The sequence below is a fragment of the Phocoena phocoena genome, chromosome 17, assembly GCF_963924675.1.
Source record: "Phocoena phocoena chromosome 17, mPhoPho1.1, whole genome shotgun sequence".
In the NCBI taxonomy this organism is placed as follows: domain Eukaryota; kingdom Metazoa; phylum Chordata; class Mammalia; order Artiodactyla; family Phocoenidae; genus Phocoena; species Phocoena phocoena.
Window position 1 is genome coordinate 33,505,979 of NC_089235.1, and position 20,579 is coordinate 33,526,557.

Below are 20,579 nucleotides of genomic sequence, written 5' to 3' on the forward strand. Positions count from 1 at the left end.
CAGACCGGGGTGGGTCTGGGGGTACTCAGTCCTCCTGCCGGGAACACGGTCCTCACGCTCGCCTCCTAGGTGTCCAGGAGACTCTGCTACCGTTGCAGGTACGCAGAGCAGAGCCAACCGCCTCCTGGAAACTGCTGCACGCCTCGGCTTCTGCACGGCAAACCAGGGCCTCACCGCCAGGCATCTGTTCATGCTGGCTGTGTCGTGAGCGACACAGCATGGTAAGATGCTGACTTTCTCCTCGAGCAGAGTGACTTCAGGTACGAGGTCCTGGAAGTACTCTAAGCGCAGTGTTTCCTCACGGCAGCTGACACAGGCCCATGAGAAAGTCGGACTCACCAGAAACCTTGTGCTGAGGCTGTTCGAGGACTCTGGAAATGTGGCTCTCCTCCAGGGACGTACAGTGTGTTGCCTATCACTCGGCACGCACAGAGAGCCTCGGAGGGATCAAACAATGGGTCTCGAAGTGCCTCAGCCGGCCCACAGGGGTCCGGAAGTACTCCGTGAACGTGGAGGGAAGTGAGGCATACCCGAGAGAACTAGGAGTCCTCAAAAGTCTACGTCCTTTAAAGTAAACGTATAAGCGACTTAGAACTCATGGAAACAGCTGCGTGCCTCCCTTTCTGCACGGGTACTAGGGGCCTAGACTGGAGGCAAGTTTACACGTTGAGATTCCCTTCAGCTCGAGAGCTTGTCAAGTTGACCTCAACCGCAGCCCTGGAAGCACCTGGCTCAGACAGAGCAGACTCATAATTTTCCCGAGCCATTCTTACAGGGTTACAGGCCTGTCAAGAGCAGGCCATGTCAGGTAGCTTCCAGGCAGCATGGATGCTGCCTTCCATATGGGAAAGCAAGGCTAGTTCCAGCAAGCCCCCGTTTCCCTGGGGACACTCAGCATACAACCCTGTGGTTTCTAACTAGCTGAAAGAGGCAAAGGGTACCCTGTGTTTCCTCGTCTTAATCGAGATCTCGAAGTAGGATGTTCTGCATCAAGCGAACTGCCTCAACCCAGGAACGCCACAGCTGCTCCTGTGGGCCTGTGGCTATTCAAAAGCCTGCAGTGCCACAGGAAGAGCGGGACTGAAATGGCAGGAGGAACGCAAGCCGAGTGTCTCTGGGAGGCACGGTGACTTCAGGCGGGAGGTCCTAGATGGAATGCGAAGCCGAGGGTTATGTTGAGTTCAGCTCAGACTAGGCCAATGCGTAAGACTTCGACGCCATGTGGGACGTTCCAGAACGGTGTTCGTGAACGTGTGCGAGGGCTGAGGAAGTTAAGCTGCTTCCAAAGAGAGTGCAGTGCGTTTCCCTACGCTCGGCATTCACAGTGGGGCCGTAAAACGTAACGGGCCTGGATGTTGCTTAGCCGACCGGGGTGGGTCTGGGGGTACTCAGTGCTCCTGCCGGGAACACGGTCCTCACGCTCGCCTCCTAGGTGTCCAGGAGACTCTGCTACCGTTGCAGGTACGCAGAGCAGAGCCCACCTCCTCCTGGAAACTGCTGCACGCCTCGGCTTCTGCACGGCAAACCAGGGCCTCACCGCCAGGCATCTGTTCATGCTGGCTGTGTCGTGAGCGACACAGCATGGTAAGATGCTGACTTTCTCCTCGAGCAGAGTGACTTCAGGTACGAGGTCCTGGAAGTACTCTAAGCGCAGTGTTTCCTCACGGCAGCTGACACAGGCCCATGAGAAAGTCGGACTCACCAGAAACCTTGTGCTGAGGCTGTTCGAGGACTCTGGAAATGTGGCTCTCCTCCAGGGACGTACAGTGTGTTGCCTATCACTCGGCACGCACAGAGAACCTCGGAGGGATCAAACAATTGGTCTCGAAGTGCCTCAGCCGGCCCACAGGGCTCCGGAAGTACTCCGTGAACGTGGAGGGAAAGTGAGGCATACCCGAGAGAACTAGGAGTCCTCAAAAGTCTACGTCTTTGAAAGTAAACGTATAAGCGACTTAGAACTCATGGAAACAGCTGCGTGCCTCCCTTTCTGCACGGGTACTAGGGGCCTAGACTGGAAGCAAGTTTACACGTTGAGATTCCCTTCAGCTCGAGAGCTTGTCAAGTCGACCTCAACTGCAGCCCTGGAAGCACATGGCTCAGACAGAGCAGACTCATAATTTTCCCGAGCCATTCTTACAGGGTTACAGGCCTGTCAAGACCAGGCCATGTCAGGTAGCTTCCAGGCAGCATGGATGCTGCCTTCCAAATGGGAAAGCAAGGCTAGTTCCAGCAAGCCCCCGTTTCCCTGGGCACACTCAGCATACAACCCTGTGGTTTCTAACTAGCTGAAAGAGGCAAAGGGTACCCTGTGTTTCCTCGTCTGAATCGAGATCTCGAAGTAGGGTGTTCTGCAACAAGCGAACTGCCTCAACCCAGGAACGCCGCAGCTGCTCCTGTGGGCCTGAGGCTATTCAAAAGCCTGCAGTGCCACAGGAAGAGAGGGACTGAAATGGCAGGAGGAACGCAAGCCGAGTGTCTCTGGGAGGCACGGTGACTTCAGGCGGGAGGTCCTAGATGGAATGGGAAGCCGAGGGTTATGTTGAGTTCAGCTCAGACTAGGCCAATGCGTAAGACTTCGACGCCATGTGGGACGTGCCCGAACGGTGTTTGTGAACGTGTGCGAGGGCTGAGGAAGTTAAGCTGCTTCCAAAGAGAGTGCAACGCGTTTCCCTACGCTCGGCATTCACAGTGGGGCTGTAAAGCGCTACGGGCCTGGATGTTGCTTAGCAGAGCGGGGTGGGTCTGGGGGTACTCAGTGCTCCTGCCGGGAACACGGTCCTCACGCTCGCCTCCTAGGTGTCCAGGAGACTCTGCTACCGTTGCAGGTACGCAGAGCAGAGCCCACCGCCTCCTGGAAACTGCTGCACGCCTCGGCTTCTGCACGGCAAATCAGGGCCTCACCGCCAGGCATCTGTTCATGCTGGCTGTGTCGTGAGCGACACAGCATGGTAAGATGCTGACTTTCTCCTCGAGCAGAGTGACTTCAGGTACGAGGTCCTGGAAGTACTCTAAGCGCAGTGTTTCCTCACGGCAGCTGACACAGGCCCATGACAAAGTCGGACTCACCAGAAACCTTGTGCTGAGGCTGTTCGAGGACTCTGGAAATGTGGCTCTCCTCCAGGGACGTACAGTGTGTTGCCTATCACTCGGCACGCACAGAGAGCCTCGGAGGGATCAAACAATGGGTCTCGAAGTGCCTCAGCCGGCCCACAGGGGTCCGGAAGTACTCCGTGAACGTGGAGGGAAAGTGAGGCATACCCGAGAGAACTAGGAGTCCTCAAAAGTCTACGTCCTTTAAAGTAAACGTATAAGCGACTTAGAACTCATGGAAACAGCTGCGTGCCTCCCTTTCTGCACGGGTACTAGGGGCCTAGACTGGAGGCAAGTTTACACGTTGAGATTCCCTTCAGCTCGAGAGCTTGTCAAGTCGACCTCAACCGCAGCCCTGGAAGCACCTGGCTCAGACAGAGCAGACTCATAATTTTCCCGAGCCATTCTTACAGGGTTACAGGCCTGTCAAGAGCAGGCCATGTCAGGTAGCTTCCAGGCAGCATGGATGCTGCCTTCCAAATGGGAAAGCAAGGCTAGTTCCAGCAAGCCCCCGTTTCCCTGGGCACACTCAGCATACAACCCTGGGGTTTCTAACTAGCTGAAAGAGGCAAAGGGTACCCTGTGTTTCCTCGTCTGAATCGAGATCTCGAAGTAGGGTGTTCTGGAACAAGCGAACTGCCTCAACCCAGGAACGCCGCAGCTGCTCCTGTGGGCCTGTGGCTATTCAAAAGCCTGCAGTGCCACAGGAAGAGCGGGACTGAAATGGCAGGAGGAACGCAAGCCGAGTGTCTCTGGGAGGCACGGTGACTTCAGGCGGGAGGTCCTAGATGGAATGCGAAGACGAGGGTTATGTTGAGTTCAGCTCAGACTAGGCCAATGCGTAAGACTTCGACGCCATGTGGGACGTGCCCGAACGGTGTTCGTGAACGTGTGCGAGGGCTGAGGAAGTTAAGCTGCATCCAAAGAGAGTGCAGCGCGTTTCCCTACGCTCGGCATTCACAGTGGGGCTGTAAAGCGCTACCGGCCTGGATGTTGCTTAGCAGACCGGGGTGGGTCTGGGGGTACTCAGTCCTCCTGCCGGGAACACGGTCCTCACGCTCGCCTCCTAGGTGTCCAGGAGACTCTGCTACCGTTGCAGGTACGCAGAGCAGAGCCCACCGCCTCCTGGAAACTGCTGCACGCCTCGGCTTCTGCACGGCAAACCAGGGCCTCACCGCCAGGCATCTGTTCATGCTGGCTGTGTCGTGAGCGACACAGCATGGTAAGATGCTGACTTTCTCCTCGAGCAGAGTGACTTCAGGTACGAGGTCCTGGAAGTACTCTAAGCGCAGTGTTTCCTCACGGCAGCTGACACAGGCCCATGAGAAAGTCGGACTCACCAGAAACCTTGTGCTGAGGCTGTTCGAGGACTCTGGAAATGTGGCTCTCCTCCAGGGACGTACAGTGTGTTGCCTATCACTCGGCACGCACAGAGAGCCTCGGAGGGATCAAACAATGGGTCTCGAAGTGCCTCAGCCGGCCCACAGGGGTCCGGAAGTACTCCGTGAACGTGGAGGGAAAGTGAGGCATACCCGAGAGAACTAGGAGTCCTCAAAAGTCTACGTCTTTGAAAGTAAACGTATAAGCGACTTAGAACTCATGGAAACAGCTGCGTGCCTCCCTTTCTGCACGGGTACTAGGGGCCTAGACTGGAGGCAAGTTTACACGTTGAGATTCCCTTCAGCTCGAGAGCTTGTCAAGTCGACCTCAACTGCAGCCCTGGAAGCACATGGCTCAGACAGAGCAGACTCATAATTTTCCCGAGCCATTCTTACAGGGTTACAGGCCTGTCAAGACCAGGCCATGTCAGGTAGCTTCCAGGCAGCATGGATGCTGCCTTCCAAATGGGAAAGCAAGGCTAGTTCCAGCAAGCCCCCGTTTCCCTGGGCACACTCAGCATACAACCCTGTGGTTTCTAACTAGCTGAAAGAGGCAAAGGGTACCCTGTGTTTCCTCGTCTGAATCGAGATCTCGAAGTAGGGTGTTCTGCAACAAGCGAACTGCCTCAACCCAGGAACGCCGCAGCTGCTCCTGAGGGCCTGAGGCTATTCAAAAGCCTGCAGTGCCACAGGAAGAGCGGGACTGAAATGGCAGGAGGAACGCAAGCCGAGTGTCTCTGGGAGGCACGGTGACTTCAGGCGGCAGGTCCTAGATGGAATGCGAAGCCGAGGGTTATGTTGAGTTCAGCTCAGACTAGGCCAATGCGTAAGACTTCGACGCCATGTGGGACGTGCCCGAACGGTGTTCGTGAACGTGTGCGAGGGCTGAGGAAGTTAAGCTGCATCCAAAGAGAGTGCAGCGCGTTTCCCTACGCTCGGCATTCACAGTGGGGCTGTAAAGCGCTACCGGCCTGGATGTTGCTTAGCAGACCGGGGTGGGTCTGGGGGTACTCAGTCCTCCTGCCGGGAACACGGTCCTCACGCTCGCCTCCTAGGTGTCCAGGAGACTCTGCTACCGTTGCAGGTACGCAGAGCAGAGCCCACCGCCTCCTGGAAACTGCTGCACGCCTCGGCTTCTGCACGGCAAACCAGGGCCTCACCGCCAGGCATCTGTTCATGCTGGCTGTGTCGTGAGCGACACAGCATGGTAAGATGCTGACTTTCTCCTCGAGCAGAGTGACTTCAGGTACGAGGTCCTGGAAGTACTCTAAGCGCAGTGTTTCCTCACGGCAGCTGACACAGGCCCATGAGAAAGTCGGACTCACCAGAAACCTTGTGCTGAGGCTGTTCGAAGACTCTGGAAATGTGGCTCTCCTCCAGGGACGTACAGTGTGTTGCCTATCACTCGGCACGCACAGAGAGCCTCGGAGGGATCAAACAATGGGTCTCGAAGTGCCTCAGCCGGCCCACAGGGGTCCGGAAGTACTCCGTGAACGTGGAGGGAAAGTGAGGCATACCCGAGAGAACTAGGAGTCCTCAAAAGTCTACGTCTTTGAAAGTAAACGTATAAGCGACTTAGAACTCATGGAAACAGCTGCGTGCCTCCCTTTCTGCACGGGTACTAGGGGCCTAGACTGGAGGCAAGTTTACACGTTGAGATTCCCTTCAGCTCGAGAGCTTGTCAAGTCGACCTCAACTGCAGCCCTGGAAGCACATGGCTCAGACAGAGCAGACTCATAATTTTCCCGAGCCATTCTTACAGGGTTACAGGCCTGTCAAGACCAGGCCATGTCAGGTAGCTTCCAGGCAGCATGGATGCTGCCTTCCAAATGGGAAAGCAAGGCTAGTTCCAGCAAGCCCCCGTTTCCCTGGGCACACTCAGCATACAACCCTGTGGTTTCTAACTAGCTGAAAGAGGCAAAGGGTACCCTGTGTTTCCTCGTCTGAATCGAGATCTCGAAGTAGGGTGTTCTGCAACAAGCGAACTGCCTCAACCCAGGAACGCCGCAGCTGCTCCTGTGGGCCTGAGGCTATTCAAAAGCCTGCAGTGCCACAGGAAGAGCGGGACTGAAATGGCAGGAGGAACGCAAGCCGAGTGTCTCTGGGAGGCACGGTGACTTCAGGCGGGAGGTCCTAGATGGAATGGGAAGCCGAGGGTTATGTTGAGTTCAGCTCAGACTAGGCCAATGCGTAAGACTTCGACGCCATGTGGGACGTGCCCGAACGGTGTTCGTGAACGTGTGCGAGGGCTGAGGAAGTTAAGCTGCTTCCAAAGAGAGTGCAGCGCGTTTCCCTACGCTCGGCATTCACAGTGGGGCTGTAAAGCGCTACGTGCCTGGATGTTGCTTAGCAGAGCGGGGTGGGTCTGGGGGTACTCAGTGCTCCTGCCGGGAACACGGTCCTCACGCTCGCCTCCTAGGTGTCCAGGAGACTCTGCTACCGTTGCAGGTACGCAGAGCAGAGCCCACCGCCTCCTGGAAACTGCTGCACGCCTCGGCTTCTGCACGGCAAATCAGGGCCTCACCGCCAGGCATCTGTTCATGCTGGCTGTGTCGTGAGCGACACAGCATGGTAAGATGCTGACTTTCTCCTCGAGCAGAGTGACTTCAGGTACGAGGTCCTGGAAGTACTCTAAGCGCAGTGTTTCCTCACGGCAGCTGACACAGGCCCATGAGAAAGTCGGACTCACCAGAAACCTTGTGCTGAGGCTGTTCGAGGACTCTGGAAATGTGGCTCTCCTCCAGGGACGTACAGTGTGTTGCCTATCACTCGGCACGCACAGAGAGCCTCGGAGGGATCAAACAATGGGTCTCGAAGTGCCTCAGCCGGCCCACAGGGGTCCGGAAGTACTCCGTGAACGTGGAGGGAAGTGAGGCATACCCGAGAGAACTAGGAGTCCTCAAAAGTCTACGTCCTTTAAAGTAAACGTATAAGCGACTTAGAACTCATGGAAACAGCTGCGTGCCTCCCTTTCTGCACGGGTACTAGGGGCCTAGACTGGAGGCAAGTTTACACGTTGAGATTCCCTTCAGCTCGAGAGCTTGTCAAGTTGACCTCAACCGCAGCCCTGGAAGCACCTGGCTCAGACAGAGCAGACTCATAATTTTCCCGAGCCATTCTTACAGGGTTACAGGCCTGTCAAGAGCAGGCCATGTCAGGTAGCTTCCAGGCAGCATGGATGCTGCCTTCCAAATGGGAAAGCAAGGCTAGTTCCAGCAAGCCCCCGTTTCCCTGGGGACACTCAGCATACAACCCTGTGGTTTCTAACTAGCTGAAAGAGGCAAAGGGTACCCTGTGTTTCCTCGTCTTAATCGAGATCTCGAAGTAGGATGTTCTGCATCAAGCGAACTGCCTCAACCCAGGAACGCCACAGCTGCTCCTGTGGGCCTGTGGCTATTCAAAAGCCTGCAGTGCCACAGGAAGAGCGGGACTGAAATGGCAGGAGGAACGCAAGCCGAGTGTCTCTGGGAGGCACGGTGACTTCAGGCGGGAGGTCCTAGATGGAATGCGAAGCCGAGGGTTATGTTGAGTTCAGCTCAGACTAGGCCAATGCGTAAGACTTCGACGCCATGTGGGACGTGCCAGAACGGTGTTCGTGAACGTGTGCGAGGGCTGAGGAAGTTAAGCTGCTTCCAAAGAGAGTGCAGTGCGTTTCCCTACGCTCGGCATTCACAGTGGGGCCGTAAAACGTAACGGGCCTGGATGTTGCTTAGCCGACCGGGGTGGGTCTGGGGGTACTCAGTGCTCCTGCCGGGAACACGGTCCTCACGCTCGCCTCCTAGGTGTCCAGGAGACTCTGCTACCGTTGCAGGTACGCAGAGCAGAGCCCACCTCCTCCTGGAAACTGCTGCACGCCTCGGCTTCTGCACGGCAAACCAGGGCCTCACCGCCAGGCATCTGTTCATGCTGGCTGTGTCGTGAGCGACACAGCATGGTAAGATGCTGACTTTCTCCTCGAGCAGAGTGACTTCAGGTACGAGGTCCTGGAAGTACTCTAAGCGCAGTGTTTCCTCACGGCAGCTGACACAGGCCCATGAGAAAGTCGGACTCACCAGAAACCTTGTGCTGAGGCTGTTCGAGGACTCTGGAAATGTGGCTCTCCTCCAGGGACGTACAATGTGTTGCCTATCACTCGGCACGCACAGAGAGCCTCGGAGGGATCAAACAATGGGTCTCGAAGTGCCTCAGCCGGCCCACAGGGGTCCGGAAGTACTCCGTGAACGTGGAGGGAAAGTGAGGCATACCCGAGAGAACTAGGAGTCCTCAAAAGTCTACGTCCTTGAAAGTAAACGTATAAGCGACTTAGAACTCATGGAAACAGCTGCGTGCCTCCCTTTCTGCACGGGTACTAGGGGCCTAGACTGGAGGCAAGTTTACACGTTGAGATTCCCTTCAGCTCGAGAGCTTGTCAAGTCGACCTCAACCGCAGCCCTGGAAGCACCTGGCTCAGACAGAGCAGACTCAAAATTTTCCCGAGCCATTCTTACAGGGTTACAGGCCTGTCAAGAGCAGGCCATGTCAGGTAGCTTCCAGGCAGCATGGATGCTGCCTTCCAAATGGGAAAGCAAGGCTAGTTCCAGCAAGCCCCCGTTTCCCTGGGCACACTCAGCATACAACCCTGTGGTTTCTAACTAGCTGAAAGAGGCAAAGGGTACCCTGTGTTTCCTCGTCTGAATCGAGATCTCGAAGTAGGGTGTTCTGGAACAAGCGAACTGCCTCAACCCAGGAACGCCGCAGCTGCTCCTGTGGGCCTGTGGCTATTCAAAAGCCTGCAGTGCCACAGGAAGAGCGGGACTGAAATGGCAGGAGGAACGCAAGCCGAGTGTCTGGGAGGCACGGTGACTTCAGGCGGGAGGTCCTAGATGGAATGCGAAGCCGAGGGTTATGTTGAGTTCAGCTCAGACTAGGCCAATGCGTAAGACTTCGACGCCATGTGGGACGTGCCAGAACGGTGTTCGTGAACGTGTGCGAGGGCTGAGGAAGTTAAGCTGCTTCCAAAGAGAGTGCAGTGCGTTTCCCTACGCTCGGCATTCACAGTGGGGCCGTAAAACGTAACGGGCCTGGATATTGCTTAGCAGACCGGGGTGGGTCTGGGGGTACTCAGTCCTCCTGCCGGGAACACGGTCCTCACGCTCGCCTCCTAGGTGTCCAGGAGACTCTGCTACCGTTGCAGGTACGCAGAGCAGAGCCCACCGCCTCCTGGAAACTGCTGCACGCCTCGGCTTCTGCACGGCAAACCAGGGCCTCACCGCCAGGCATCTGTTCATGCTGGCTGTGTCGTGAGCGACACAGCATGGTAAGATGCTGACTTTCTCCTCGAGCAGAGTGACTTCAGGTACGAGGTCCTGGAAGTACTCTAAGCGCAGTGTTTCCTCACGGCAGCTGACACAGGCCCATGAGAAAGTCGGACTCACCAGAAACCTTGTGCTGAGGCTGTTCGAGGACTCTGGAAATGTGGCTCTCCTCCAGGGACGTACAGTGTGTTGCCTATCACTCGGCACGCACAGAGAGCCTCGGAGGGATCAAACAATGGGTCTCGAAGTGCCTCAGCCGGCCCACAGGGGTCCGGAAGCACTCCGTGAACGTGGAGGGAAAGTGAGGCATACCCGAGAGAACTAGGAGTCCTCAAAAGTCTACGTCTTTGAAAGTAAACGTATAAGCGACTTAGAACTCATGGAAACAGCTGCGTGCCTCCCTTTCTGCACGGGTACTAGGGGCCTAGACTGGAGGCAAGTTTACACGTTGAGATTCCCTTCAGCTCGAGAGCTTGTCAAGTCGACCTCAACTGCAGCCCTGGAAGCACATGGCTCAGACAGAGCAGACTCATAATTTTCCCGAGCCATTCTTACAGGGTTACAGGCCTGTCAAGACCAGGCCATGTCAGGTAGCTTCCAGGCAGCATGGATGCTGCCTTCCAAATGGGAAAGCAAGGCTAGTTCCAGCAGGCCCCCGTTTCCCTGGGCACACTCAGCATACAACCCTGTGGTTTCTAACTAGCTGAAAGAGGCAAAGGGTACCCTGTGTTTCCTCGTCTGAATCGAGATCTCGAAGTAGGGTGTTCTGCAACAAGCGAACTGCCTCAACCCAGGAACGCCGCAGCTGCTCCTGTGGGCCTGAGGCTATTCAAAAGCCTGCAGTGCCACAGGAAGAGCGGGACTGAAATGGCAGGAGGAACGCAAGCCGAGTGTCTCTGGGAGGCACGGTGACTTCAGGCGGGAGGTCCTAGATGGAATGGGAAGCCGAGGGTTATGTTGAGTTCAGCTCAGACTAGGCCAATGTGTAAGACTTCGACGCCATGTGGGACGTGCCCGAACGGTGTTCGTGAACGTGTGCGAGGGCTGAGGAAGTTAAGCTGCATCCAAAGAGAGTGCAGCGCATTTCCCTACGCTCGGCATTCACAGTGGGGCTGTAAAGCGCTACCGGCCTGGATGTTGCTTAGCAGACCGGGGTGGGTCTGGGGGTACTCAGTCCTCCTGCCGGGAACACGGTCCTCACGCTCGCCTCCTAGGTGTCCAGGAGACTCTGCTACCGTTGCAGGTACGCAGAGCAGAGCCCACCGCCTCCTGGAAACTGCTGCACGCCTCGGCTTCTGCACGGCAAACCAGGGCCTCACCGCCAGGCATCTGTTCATGCTGGCTGTGTCGTGAGCGACACAGCATGGTAAGATGCTGACTTTCTCCTCGAGCAGAGTGACTTCAGGTACGAGGTCCTGGAAGTACTCTAAGCGCAGTGTTTCCTCACGGCAGCTGACACAGGCCCATGAGAAAGTCGGACTCACCAGAAACCTTGTGCTGAGGCTGTTCGAGGACTCTGGAAATGTGGCTCTCCTCCAGGGACGTACAGTGTGTTGCCTATCACTCGGCACGCACAGAGAGCCTCGGAGGGATCAAACAATGGGTCTCGAAGTGCCTCAGCCGGCCCACAGGGGTCCGGAAGTACTCCGTGAACGTGGAGGGAAAGTGAGGCATACCCGAGAGAACTAGGAGTCCTCAAAAGTCTACGTCTTTGAAAGTAAACGTATAAGCGACTTAGAACTCATGGAAACAGCTGCGTGCCTCCCTTTCTGCACGGGTACTAGGGGCCTAGACTGGAGGCAAGTTTACACGTTGAGATTCCCTTCAGCTCGAGAGCTTGTCAAGTCGACCTCAACTGCAGCCCTGGAAGCACATGGCTCAGACAGAGCAGACTCATAATTTTCCCGAGCCATTCTTACAGGGTTACAGGCCTGTCAAGACCAGGCCATGTCAGGTAGCTTCCAGGCAGCATGGATGCTGCCTTCCAAATGGGAAAGCAAGGCTAGTTCCAGCAAGCCCCCGTTTCCCTGGGCACACTCAGCATACAACCCTGGGGTTTCTAACTAGCTGAAAGAGGCAAAGGGTACCCTGTGTTTCCTCGTCTGAATCGAGATCTCGAAGTAGGGTGTTCTGCAACAAGCGAACTGCCTCAACCCAGGAACGCCGCAGCTGCTCCTGAGGGCCTGAGGCTATTCAAAAGCCTGCAGTGCCACAGGAAGAGCGGGACTGAAATGGCAGGAGGAACGCAAGCCGAGTGTCTCTGGGAGGCACGGTGACTTCAGGCGGCAGGTCCTAGATGGAATGCGAAGCCGAGGGTTATGTTGAGTTCAGCTCAGACTAGGCCAATGCGTAAGACTTCGACGCCATGTGGGACGTGCCCGAACGGTGTTCGTGAACGTGTGCGAGGGCTGAGGAAGTTAAGCTGCATCCAAAGAGAGTGCAGCGCGTTTCCCTACGCTCGGCATTCACAGTGGGGCTGTAAAGCGCTACCGGCCTGGATGTTGCTTAGCAGACCGGGGTGGGTCTGGGGGTACTCAGTCCTCCTGCCGGGAACACGGTCCTCACGCTCGCCTCCTAGGTGTCCAGGAGACTCTGCTACCGTTGCAGGTACGCAGAGCAGAGCCCACCGCCTCCTGGAAACTGCTGCACGCCTCGGCTTCTGCACGGCAAACCAGGGCCTCACCGCCAGGCATCTGTTCATGCTGGCTGTGTCGTGAGCGACACAGCATGGTAAGATGCTGACTTTCTCCTCGAGCAGAGTGACTTCAGGTACGAGGTCCTGGAAGTACTCTAAGCGCAGTGTTTCCTCACGGCAGCTGACACAGGCCCATGAGAAAGTCGGACTCACCAGAAACCTTGTGCTGAGGCTGTTCGAAGACTCTGGAAATGTGGCTCTCCTCCAGGGACGTACAGTGTGTTGCCTATCACTCGGCACGCACAGAGAGCCTCGGAGGGATCAAACAATGGGTCTCGAAGTGCCTCAGCCGGCCCACAGGGGTCCGGAAGTACTCCGTGAACGTGGAGGGAAAGTGAGGCATACCCGAGAGAACTAGGAGTCCTCAAAAGTCTACGTCTTTGAAAGTAAACGTATAAGCGACTTAGAACTCATGGAAACAGCTGCGTGCCTCCCTTTCTGCACGGGTACTAGGGGCCTAGACTGGAGGCAAGTTTACACGTTGAGATTCCCTTCAGCTCGAGAGCTTGTCAAGTCGACCTCAACTGCAGCCCTGGAAGCACATGGCTCAGACAGAGCAGACTCATAATTTTCCCGAGCCATTCTTACAGGGTTACAGGCCTGTCAAGACCAGGCCATGTCAGGTAGCTTCCAGGCAGCATGGATGCTGCCTTCCAAATGGGAAAGCAAGGCTAGTTCCAGCAAGCCCCCGTTTCCCTGGGCACACTCAGCATACAACCCTGTGGTTTCTAACTAGCTGAAAGAGGCAAAGGGTACCCTGTGTTTCCTCGTCTGAATCGAGATCTCGAAGTAGGGTGTTCTGCAACAAGCGAACTGCCTCAACCCAGGAACGCCGCAGCTGCTCCTGTGGGCCTGAGGCTATTCAAAAGCCTGCAGTGCCACAGGAAGAGCGGGACTGAAATGGCAGGAGGAACGCAAGCCGAGTGTCTCTGGGAGGCACGGTGACTTCAGGCGGGAGGTCCTAGATGGAATGGGAAGCCGAGGGTTATGTTGAGTTCAGCTCAGACTAGGCCAATGCGTAAGACTTCGACGCCATGTGGGACGTGCCCGAACGGTGTTCGTGAACGTGTGCGAGGGCTGAGGAAGTTAAGCTGCTTCCAAAGAGAGTGCAGCGCGTTTCCCTACGCTCGGCATTCACAGTGGGGCTGTAAAGCGCTACGTGCCTGGATGTTGCTTAGCAGAGCGGGGTGGGTCTGGGGGTACTCAGTGCTCCTGCCGGGAACACGGTCCTCACGCTCGCCTCCTAGGTGTCCAGGAGACTCTGCTACCGTTGCAGGTACGCAGAGCAGAGCCCACCGCCTCCTGGAAACTGCTGCACGCCTCGGCTTCTGCACGGCAAATCAGGGCCTCACCGCCAGGCATCTGTTCATGCTGGCTGTGTCGTGAGCGACACAGCATGGTAAGATGCTGACTTTCTCCTCGAGCAGAGTGACTTCAGGTACGAGGTCCTGGAAGTACTCTAAGCGCAGTGTTTCCTCACGGCAGCTGACACAGGCCCATGAGAAAGTCGGACTCACCAGAAACCTTGTGCTGAGGCTGTTCGAGGACTCTGGAAATGTGGCTCTCCTCCAGGGACGTACAGTGTGTTGCCTATCACTCGGCACGCACAGAGAGCCTCGGAGGGATCAAACAATGGGTCTCGAAGTGCCTCAGCCGGCCCACAGGGGTCCGGAAGTACTCCGTGAACGTGGAGGGAAGTGAGGCATACCCGAGAGAACTAGGAGTCCTCAAAAGTCTACGTCCTTTAAAGTAAACGTATAAGCGACTTAGAACTCATGGAAACAGCTGCGTGCCTCCCTTTCTGCACGGGTACTAGGGGCCTAGACTGGAGGCAAGTTTACACGTTGAGATTCCCTTCAGCTCGAGAGCTTGTCAAGTTGACCTCAACCGCAGCCCTGGAAGCACCTGGCTCAGACAGAGCAGACTCATAATTTTCCCGAGCCATTCTTACAGGGTTACAGGCCTGTCAAGAGCAGGCCATGTCAGGTAGCTTCCAGGCAGCATGGATGCTGCCTTCCAAATGGGAAAGCAAGGCTAGTTCCAGCAAGCCCCCGTTTCCCTGGGGACACTCAGCATACAACCCTGTGGTTTCTAACTAGCTGAAAGAGGCAAAGGGTACCCTGTGTTTCCTCGTCTTAATCGAGATCTCGAAGTAGGATGTTCTGCATCAAGCGAACTGCCTCAACCCAGGAACGCCACAGCTGCTCCTGTGGGCCTGTGGCTATTCAAAAGCCTGCAGTGCCACAGGAAGAGCGGGACTGAAATGGCAGGAGGAACGCAAGCCGAGTGTCTCTGGGAGGCACGGTGACTTCAGGCGGGAGGTCCTAGATGGAATGCGAAGCCGAGGGTTATGTTGAGTTCAGCTCAGACTAGGCCAATGCGTAAGACTTCGACGCCATGTGGGACGTGCCAGAACGGTGTTCGTGAACGTGTGCGAGGGCTGAGGAAGTTAAGCTGCTTCCAAAGAGAGTGCAGTGCGTTTCCCTACGCTCGGCATTCACAGTGGGGCCGTAAAACGTAACGGGCCTGGATGTTGCTTAGCCGACCGGGGTGGGTCTGGGGGTACTCAGTGCTCCTGCCGGGAACACGGTCCTCACGCTCGCCTCCTAGGTGTCCAGGAGACTCTGCTACCGTTGCAGGTACGCAGAGCAGAGCCCACCTCCTCCTGGAAACTGCTGCACGCCTCGGCTTCTGCACGGCAAACCAGGGCCTCACCGCCAGGCATCTGTTCATGCTGGCTGTGTCGTGAGCGACACAGCATGGTAAGATGCTGACTTTCTCCTCGAGCAGAGTGACTTCAGGTACGAGGTCCTGGAAGTACTCTAAGCGCAGTGTTTCCTCACGGCAGCTGACACAGGCCCATGAGAAAGTCGGACTCACCAGAAACCTTGTGCTGAGGCTGTTCGAGGACTCTGGAAATGTGGCTCTCCTCCAGGGACGTACAATGTGTTGCCTATCACTCGGCACGCACAGAGAGCCTCGGAGGGATCAAACAATGGGTCTCGAAGTGCCTCAGCCGGCCCACAGGGGTCCGGAAGTACTCCGTGAACGTGGAGGGAAAGTGAGGCATACCCGAGAGAACTAGGAGTCCTCAAAAGTCTACGTCCTTGAAAGTAAACGTATAAGCGACTTAGAACTCATGGAAACAGCTGCGTGCCTCCCTTTCTGCACGGGTACTAGGGGCCTAGACTGGAGGCAAGTTTACACGTTGAGATTCCCTTCAGCTCGAGAGCTTGTCAAGTCGACCTCAACCGCAGCCCTGGAAGCACCTGGCTCAGACAGAGCAGACTCAAAATTTTCCCGAGCCATTCTTACAGGGTTACAGGCCTGTCAAGAGCAGGCCATGTCAGGTAGCTTCCAGGCAGCATGGATGCTGCCTTCCAAATGGGAAAGCAAGGCTAGTTCCAGCAAGCCCCCGTTTCCCTGGGCACACTCAGCATACAACCCTGTGGTTTCTAACTAGCTGAAAGAGGCAAAGGGTACCCTGTGTTTCCTCGTCTGAATCGAGATCTCGAAGTAGGGTGTTCTGGAACAAGCGAACTGCCTCAACCCAGGAACGCCGCAGCTGCTCCTGTGGGCCTGTGGCTATTCAAAAGCCTGCAGTGCCACAGGAAGAGCGGGACTGAAATGGCAGGAGGAACGCAAGCCGAGTGTCTGGGAGGCACGGTGACTTCAGGCGGGAGGTCCTAGATGGAATGCGAAGCCGAGGGTTATGTTGAGTTCAGCTCAGACTAGGCCAATGCGTAAGACTTTGACGCCATGTGGGACGTGCCAGAACGGTGTTCGTGAACGTGTGCGAGGGCTGAGGAAGTTAAGCTGCTTCCAAAGAGAGTGCAGTGCGTTTCCCTACGCTCGGCATTCACAGTGGGGCCGTAAAACGTAACGGGCCTGGATATTGCTTAGCAGACCGGGGTGGGTCTGGGGGTACTCAGTCCTCCTGCCGGGAACACGGTCCTCACGCTCGCCTCCTAGGTGTCCAGGAGACTCTGCTACCGTTGCAGGTACGCAGAGCAGAGCCCACCGCCTCCTGGAAACTGCTGCACGCCTCGGCTTCTGCACGGCAAACCAGGGCCTCACCGCCAGGCATCTGTTCATGCTGGCTGTGTCGTGAGCGACACAGCATGGTAAGATGCTGACTTTCTCCTCGAGCAGAGTGACTTCAGGTACGAGGTCCTGGAAGTACTCTAAGCGCAGTGTTTCCTCACGGCAGCTGACACAGGCCCATGAGAAAGTCGGACTCACCAGAAACCTTGTGCTGAGGCTGTTCGAGGACTCTGGAAATGTGGCTCTCCTCCAGGGACGTACAGTGTGTTGCCTATCACTCGGCACGCACAGAGAGCCTCGGAGGGATCAAACAATGGGTCTCGAAGTGCCTCAGCCGGCCCACAGGGGTCCGGAAGCACTCCGTGAACGTGGAGGGAAAGTGAGGCATACCCGAGAGAACTAGGAGTCCTCAAAAGTCTACGTCTTTGAAAGTAAACGTATAAGCGACTTAGAACTCATGGAAACAGCTGCGTGCCTCCCTTTCTGCACGGGTACTAGGGGCCTAGACTGGAGGCAAGTTTACACGTTGAGATTCCCTTCAGCTCGAGAGCTTGTCAAGTCGACCTCAACTGCAGCCCTGGAAGCACATGGCTCAGACAGAGCAGACTCATAATTTTCCCGAGCCATTCTTACAGGGTTACAGGCCTGTCAAGACCAGGCCATGTCAGGTAGCTTCCAGGCAGCATGGATGCTGCCTTCCAAATGGGAAAGCAAGGCTAGTTCCAGCAGGCCCCCGTTTCCCTGGGCACACTCAGCATACAACCCTGTGGTTTCTAACTAGCTGAAAGAGGCAAAGGGTACCCTGTGTTTCCTCGTCTGAATCGAGATCTCGAAGTAGGGTGTTCTGCAACAAGCGAACTGCCTCAACCCAGGAACGCCGCAGCTGCTCCTGTGGGCCTGAGGCTATTCAAAAGCCTGCAGTGCCACAGGAAGAGCGGGACTGAAATGGCAGGAGGAACGCAAGCCGAGTGTCTCTGGGAGGCACGGTGACTTCAGGCGGGAGGTCCTAGATGGAATGGGAAGCCGAGGGTTATGTTGAGTTCAGCTCAGACTAGGCCAATGTGTAAGACTTCGACGCCATGTGGGACGTGCCCGAACGGTGTTCGTGAACGTGTGCGAGGGCTGAGGAAGTTAAGCTGCATCCAAAGAGAGTGCAGCGCATTTCCCTACGCTCGGCATTCACAGTGGGGCTGTAAAGCGCTACCGGCCTGGATGTTGCTTAGCAGACCGGGGTGGGTCTGGGGGTACTCAGTCCTCCTGCCGGGAACACGGTCCTCACGCTCGCCTCCTAGGTGTCCAGGAGACTCTGCTACCGTTGCAGGTACGCAGAGCAGAGCCCACCGCCTCCTGGAAACTGCTGCACGCCTCGGCTTCTGCACGGCAAACCAGGGCCTCACCGCCAGGCATCTGTTCATGCTGGCTGTGTCGTGAGCGACACAGCATGGTAAGATGCTGACTTTCTCCTCGAGCAGAGTGACTTCAGGTACGAGGTCCTGGAAGTACTCTAAGCGCAGTGTTTCCTCACGGCAGCTGACACAGGCCCATGAGAAAGTCGGACTCACCAGAAACCTTGTGCTGAGGCTGTTCGAGGACTCTGGAAATGTGGCTCTCCTCCAGGGACGTACAGTGTGTTGCCTATCACTCGGCACGCACAGAGAGCCTCGGAGGGATCAAACAATGGGTCTCGAAGTGCCTCAGCCGGCCCACAGGGGTCCGGAAGCACTCCGTGAACGTGGAGGGAAAGTGAGGCATACCCGAGAGAACTAGGAGTCCTCAAAAGTCTACGTCTTTGAAAGTAAACGTATAAGCGACTTAGAACTCATGGAAACAGCTGCGTGCCTCCCTTTCTGCACGGGTACTAGGGGCCTAGACTGGAGGCAAGTTTACACGTTGAGATTCCCTTCAGCTCGAGAGCTTGTCAAGTCGACCTCAACTGCAGCCCTGGAAGCACATGGCTCAGACAGAGCAGACTCATAATTTTCCCGAGCCATTCTTACAGGGTTACAGGCCTGTCAAGACCAGGCCATGTCAGGTAGCTTCCAGGCAGCATGGATGCTGCCTTCCAAATGGGAAAGCAAGGCTAGTTCCAGCAGGCCCCCGTTTCCCTGGGCACACTCAGCATACAACCCTGTGGTTTCTAACTAGCTGAAAGAGGCAAAGGGTACCCTGTGTTTCCTCGTCTGAATCGAGATCTCGAAGTAGGGTGTTCTGCAACAAGCGAACTGCCTCAACCCAGGAACGCCGCAGCTGCTCCTGTGGGCCTGAGGCTATTCAAAAGCCTGCAGTGCCACAGGAAGAGCGGGACTGAAATGGCAGGAGGAACGCAAGCCGAGTGTCTCTGGGAGGCACGGTGACTTCAGGCGGGAGGTCCTAGATGGAATGCGAAGCCGAGGGTTATGTTGAGTTCAGCTCAGACTAGGCCAATGTGTAAGACTTCGACGCCATGTGGGACGTGCCCGAACGGTGTTCGTGAACGTGTGCGAGGGCTGAGGAAGTTAAGCTGCATCCAAAGAGAGTGCAGCGCGTTTCCCTACGCTCGGCATTCACAGTGGGGCTGTAAAGCGCTACCGGCCTGGATGTTGCTTAGCAGACCGGGGTGGGTCTGGGGGTACTCAGTCCTCCTGCCGGGAACACGGTCCTCACGCTCGCCTCCTAGGTGTCCAGGAGACTCTGCTACCGTTGCAGGTACGCAGAGCAGAGCCCACCGCCTCCTGGAAACTGCTGCACGCCTCGGCTTCTGCACGGCAAACCAGGGCCTCACCGCCAGGCATCTGTTCATGCTGGCTGTGTCGTGAGCGACACAGCATGGTAAGATGCTGACTTTCTCCTCGAGCAGAGTGACTTCAGGTACGAGGTCCTGGAAGTACTCTAAGCGCAGTGTTTCCTCACGGCAGCTGACACAGGCCCATGAGAAAGTCGGACTCACCAGAAACCTTGTGCTGAGGCTGTTCGAAGACTCTGGAAATGTGGCTCTCCTCCAGGGACGTACAGTGTGTTGCCTATCACTCGGCACGCACAGAGAGCCTCGGAGGGATCAAACAATGGGTCTCGAAGTGCCTCAGCCGGCCCACAGGGGTCCGGAAGTACTCCGTGAACGTGGAGGGAAAGTGAGGCATACCCGAGAGAACTAGGAGTCCTCAAAAGTCTACGTCTTTGAAAGTAAACGTATAAGCGACTTAGAACTCATGGAAACAGCTGCGTGCCTCCCTTTCTGCACGGGTACTAGGGGCCTAGACTGGAGGCAAGTTTACACGTTGAGATTCCCTTCAGCTCGAGAGCTTGTCAAGTCGACCTCAACTGCAGCCCTGGAAGCACATGGCTCAGACAGAGCAGACTCATAATTTTCCCGAGCCATTCTTACAGGGTTACAGGCCTGTCAAGACCAGGCCATGTCAGGTAGCTTCCAGGCAGCATGGATGCTGCCTTCCAAATGGGAAAGCAAGGCTAGTTCCAGCAAGCCCCCGTTTCCCTGGGCACACTCAGCATACAACCCTGTGGTTTCTAACTAGCTGAAAGAGGCAAAGGGTACCCTGTGTTTCCTCGTCTGAATCGAGATCTCGAAGTAGGGTGTTCTGCAACAAGCGAACTGCCTCAACCCAGGAACGCCGCAGCTGCTCCTGTGGGCCTGAGGCTATTCAAAAGCCTGCAGTGCCACAGGAAGAGCGGGACTGAAATGGCAGGAGGAACGCAAGCCGAGTGTCTCTGGGAGGCACGGTGACTTCAGGCGGGAGGTCCTAGATGGAATGCGAAGCCGAGGGTTATGTTGAGTTCAGCTCAGACTAGGCCAATGCGTAAGACTTCGACGCCATGTGGGACGTGCCCGAACGGTGTTCGTGAACGTGTGCGAGGGCTGAGGAAGTTAAGCTGCTTCCAAAGAGAGTGCAGCGCGTTTCCCTACGCTCGGCATTCACAGTGGGGCTGTAAAGCGCTACGTGCCTGGATGTTGCTTAGCAGAGCGGGGTGGGTCTGGGGGTACTCAGTGCTCCTGCCGGGAACACGGTCCTCACGCTCGCCTCCTAGGTGTCCAGGAGACTCTGCTACCGTTGCAGGTACGCAGAGCAGAGCCCACCGCCTCCT